The 4,527-nt window shown below is 42.6% G+C and overlaps 1 protein-coding gene across 1 annotated transcript in view; it reads right to left on the bottom strand.

Moving 5' to 3' along the window:
• The window catches only part of AGXT2 (alanine--glyoxylate aminotransferase 2), a 48,129-nt gene that overhangs the window by 33,629 nt on the left and 9,973 nt on the right, over window positions 1-4,527 (bottom strand). The gene's annotated exons all lie outside the window — the stretch shown is intronic.

Raw genomic sequence — 4,527 nt, forward strand, 5'->3', positions numbered from 1 at the left:
AAAACTTCCAAAACTACGTTGAATAAAAGTGGTGAGAGTGGGCAACCTTGTCTTGCTCCTGATCTTAGTGGAAATAGTTTCAGTTTTTCACTGTTGAGAACGACGTTGGTTGTGGGTTTGTCATATATGGCCTTTATTATGTTGAGGTAAGTTCCCTCTATGCCTACCTTCTGGAGAATTTTTATCATAAATGGGTGTTGAATTTTGTCAAAAACTTTTTCTGCATCTAATGAGATGATCATATGGTTTTTCTCCTTCAATTTGTTAGTATGCTGTATCACATTGATTGATTTGCATATACTGAAGAATCCTTGCATTCCTGGGATAAACCCCACTTGATCATGGTGTATGATCAATTTAAGGTGCTGTTGGATTCTGTTTGCTAGTATTTTGTTGAGGATTTTTGCATCTATGTTCATCAGTGATATTGGCCTATAGTTTTCTTTCTTTGTGACATCTTTGTCTGGTTTTGGTGTCAGGGTGATGGTGGCCTCGTAGAATGAGTTTGGGAGGTTCCTCCCTCTGCTGTATTTTGGAAGAGTTTGAGAAGGATAAGTGTTAGCTCTTCTCTAAATGTTTGATAGAATTCGCCTGTGAAGCCATCTGGTCCTGGGCTTTTGTTTGTTGGAAGATTTTTAATCACAGTTTCAATTTCAGTGCTTGTGATTGGTCTGTTTATATATTCTATTTCTTCCTGGTTCAGTCTCAGGAGGTTGTGCTTTTCTAAGAATGTGTTCGTTTCTTCCAGGTTGTCCATTTTATTGTCATATAGTTGCTTGTAGTAATCTCTCATGATCCTTTGTATTTCTGCAGTGTCAGTTGTTACTTTTCCTTTTTAATTTGTAATTCTATTGATTTGAGCCTTCTCCCCCTTTTTTTCTTGATGAGTCTGGCTAATGGTTTATCAATTTTGTTTTTCTTGTTGTAGGATTGTATTGCTATAAAGTTCCCTCTTAGAATTGCCTTTGCTGCATCCCATAGGTTTTGGGTCATCATGTTTTCATTGCCATTTGTTTCTAGGTATTTTTTGATTTCCTGTTTGATTTCTTCAGTGATCTCTTGGTTATTTAGTAGTGTATTGTTTAGCCTCCATGTGCTTGTATTTTTTACAGATTTTTAATTGAAAACGGTAATTGAAACTGTAATTGATATCTAGTCTCATAGCATTGTGGTTGGAAAAGATACTTGATATGATTTCAATTTTCTTAAATTTACCAAGGCTTGATTTATGACCTAAGATATGGTCTATTCTGAGAATGTTCTCAGGCAATTGAGAAAAAAGTGTATTCTGTTGTTTTGGATGGAATGTCCTATAAATATCAATTAAGTCCATCTTGTTTAATGTGTCATTTAAAGCTTGTGTTTCCTTATTTATTTTCATTTTGGATCATCTGTCCATTGGTGAAAATGGGGTGTTAAAATCCCCTACTGTGATTGTGTTACTGTCGATTTCCCCTTTTACGGCTGTTAGCATTTGCCTTATGTATTGAGGTGCTCCTATGTTGGGTGCATAAATATTTACAATTGTTATATCTTCTTCTTGGATTGATCCCTTGATCATTATGTAGTGTCCTTATTGCCTCTTTTAATAGTCTTTATTTTAAAGTCTCTTTTATCAGATATGAGTATTGCTACTCCAGGTGTCTTTTGATTTCCATTTGCATGGAATATCTTTTTCCATCCCCTCACTTTCAGTCTGTATGTGTCCCTAGGTCTGAAGTGGGTCTCTTGTAGACAGCACATATACGGGTCTTGTTTTTGTATCCATTCAAGCCAGTCTATGTCTTTTGGTTGGAGCATTTAATCCATTTACATTTAAGGTAGTTATTGATATGTATGTTCCTATGAACATTTTCCTAATTGTTTTGGGTTTGTTTTTGTAGGTGCTTTTCTTCTCTTGTGTTTCCTGCCTAGAGAAGTTCCTTTAGCATTTGTTGTAAAGCTGCTTTGGTGGTGCTGAATTCTCTTAGCTCTTGGTTGTCTGTAAAGGTTTTAATTTCTCCATTGAAACTGAATGAGATCCTTGCTGGGTAGAGTAATCTTGGTTGTAGGTTTTTCCCTTTCATCTCTTTAAATATGTCCTGCCACTCCCTTCTGGCTTGCAGTTTCTGCTGAAAGATCAGCTGTTAACCTTATGGGGATTCCCTTGTATGTTATTTGTTGCTCTTTCCTTGCTGCTTTTAATATTTTTTGTTTGTATTTAACTTTTGATAGTTTGATTATTATATGTCTTGGTGTGTTTCTCCATAGATTTATCCTGTATGGGACTCTCTGCACTTCCTGGACTTGATTGACTATTCCCTTTCCCATATTAGGGAAGTTTTCAACTATAATCTCCTCAAGTATTTTCTCAGTCCCTTTTTTTTTTTCTCTTCTTCTTCTGGGACCCCTATAATTCGAATGTTGGTTTGTTTAATGTTGTCCCAGAGGTCTCTGAGACTGTCCTCAATTCTTTTCATTCTTTTTTCTTTATTCTGCTCTGCAGTAGTTATTTCCACTATTTTATCTTCCAGGTCACTTATCCGTTCTTCTGCCTCAGTTATTCTGCTCTTGATTCCTTCTAGAGAATTTTAAATTTCATTTATTGTGTTGTTCATCACTGTTTGTTTGTTCTTTAATTCTTCTATGTCCTTGGTAAACGTGTCTTGTATTTTCTCCATTCTATTTCCAAGATTTTGGATCACCTTTACTATCATTACTCTGAATTCTTTTTCAGTTAGACTGCCTATTTCCTCTGCATTTGTTTGGTCTGGTGGGTTTTTACCTTGCTCCTTCATCTGCTGTGTATTTCTCTGTCTTCTCATTTTGCTTAAGTTACTGTGCTTGGGGGTCTCCTTTTCGCAGGCTGCAGGTTCATAGTTCCCGTTGTTTTTGGTGTCTGCCCTCAGTGGGTAAGGCTGGTTCAGTGGGTTGTGTAGGCTTCCTGGTGGAAGGGACTGGTGCCTGTGTTCTGGTGGATGAGGCTGGATCTTGTCACACTGGTGGGCAGGACCACGTCTGGTGGTGTGTTTTGGGGTGTCTGTGAGCTTATTATGATTTTAGGCAGCTTCTTTGCTAATGTGTCGGTTTGTGTTCCTGTTTTGCTAGTTTTTTGTCATGGGGTGTCCAGCACTGTACCTTGCTGGTCGTTGAGTGGAGCTGGGTCTTAGCATTGAGATGGAGATCACTGGGAGAGTTTTTGCCTTTTGATGTTACATGGGGCCAGGAGGTCTCTGGTGGTCCAATGTCCTGAAGTCAGCTCTCCCACCTCATAGGCTCAGGCCTGACACATGTCAGGAGCACCAAGTCCCTGTCAACCATATGGCTCAGAAGAAAATGGAGAAAAAAAAAGAAAGAAAGAAGGAAATAAAATAAAATAAAATAATTAAAATAAAAAATAAAAAAATTATTAAAAATTAAAAAATTAAAAGTAATAAAAAGAAAGAAAGAAAGAAGAGAGCAATCAAATCAGTAAACAAATCTACCAATGATAATAAGCTCTAAATACTAAACTAAGATAAACATAAAACCAGAAACAAATTAGATGCAGAAAGCAAACCCCAAGTCTACAGTTGCTCCCAAAGTCCACCTCCTCAATTTGGGATGATTCGTTGTCTATTCAGGTATTCCACAGATGCAGGGTACATCACGTTGACTGTGGAGATTTAATCCGCTGCTCCTGAGGCTGCTGGGAGAGATTTCCCTTTCTCTTCTTTGTTCGCCCAGCTCCAGGGGTTCAGCTTTGGATTTGGACCCACCTCTGCGTGTAGGTCGCCTGTGGGCGTCTCTGTTCTTCACTCAGACAGGACGGGGTTAAAGAAGCAGCTGATTCCGTGGCTCTGGCTCACTCAGGCCGGGGGGAGGGAGGGGTACGGAGTGCGGGGCGATCCTGCAACAGCAGAGGCCGGCGTGACGTTGCACCGGCCTCAGCTGACTGCGTGGCCCTGGCTCACCCAGGCCGGGGGGAGGGAGGGGTACGGAGTGCGGGGCGATCCTGCAACAGCAGAGGCCGGCGTGACGTTGCACCGGCCTGAGGCGCACCGTGCATTCTCCCGGGGAAGTTGTCCCTGGATCCCGGGACCCTGGCGGTGGCGGGCTGCACAGGCTCCCGGGAGGGGCGGTGTGGAGAGTGACCTGTGCTTGCTCACAGGCTTCTTGGTGGCGGCAGCAGCGGCCTTAGCGTCTCATGCCCGTCTCTGGGGTCAGCGCTGATAGCCGCGGCTCGCGCCGGTCTCTGGACTCATTTAAGCGGCGCTCTGAATCCCCTCTCCTCACGCACCCTGAAACAATGGTCTCTTGCCTCTTAGGCAGGTCCAAACCATTTCCTGGACTCCCTCCCGGCTAGCCGTGGTGCACTAGTCCCTTCAGGCTGTGTTCACGCCGCCAACCCCAGTCCTCTCCCTGCGATCTGACCCAAGCCCGAGCCTCAGCTCCCAGCCCCCGCCCGCACCGGCAGGTGAGCAGACAAGCCTCTCGGGCTGGTGAGTGCTGGTCGGCACCGATCCTCTGTGCGGGAATCTCTCCGCTTTGCCCTCCGCACCCCTGTGG

The sequence above is a fragment of the Physeter macrocephalus genome, chromosome 8 (genome assembly GCF_002837175.3).
Source record: "Physeter macrocephalus isolate SW-GA chromosome 8, ASM283717v5, whole genome shotgun sequence".
Lineage (NCBI taxonomy): Eukaryota > Metazoa > Chordata > Mammalia > Artiodactyla > Physeteridae > Physeter > Physeter macrocephalus.